This window comes from Penaeus monodon, chromosome 19 (assembly GCF_015228065.2).
Source record: "Penaeus monodon isolate SGIC_2016 chromosome 19, NSTDA_Pmon_1, whole genome shotgun sequence".
Taxonomy (NCBI): Eukaryota; Metazoa; Arthropoda; class Malacostraca; order Decapoda; family Penaeidae; genus Penaeus; species Penaeus monodon.
The window spans coordinates 48,774,676-48,774,951 of record NC_051404.1 but is presented as its reverse complement, the minus strand read 5'-3'; the positions used below and the strand labels follow the sequence as shown (position 1 = coordinate 48,774,951).

The 276-nt window shown below is 35.1% G+C and overlaps 1 protein-coding gene across 1 annotated transcript in view; it reads right to left on the bottom strand.

The window, feature by feature from the left end:
* LOC119585427 (THO complex subunit 5 homolog) overlaps nt 1-276 on the bottom strand; it is a 24,124-nt gene that overhangs the window by 15,373 nt on the left and 8,475 nt on the right.

Here is a 276-nt window from a genome sequence, read left to right as displayed (position 1 = left end):
TTTATAACCTGAGTTGAGCTCTAAGTCATTTGTTAGTTTCCTCATTCATGTGCGGGGTATATCATAGGCTAACTAGCTCCCCCCCCAGCCCCTTGGGATGGTCCATATTAAGCATATTAAGTGGAAACAAACTATATGCAATAGACAGGGTCAGTGATCTAAAAAAAAAAAGGATTCCATAAATATATCATACCCTATGATGCTTAAAACCCCTAAATGGTGACAATTATAATCCTCTATTCATATTGCTTATTGTTTTATCTTCATAACAAAAAT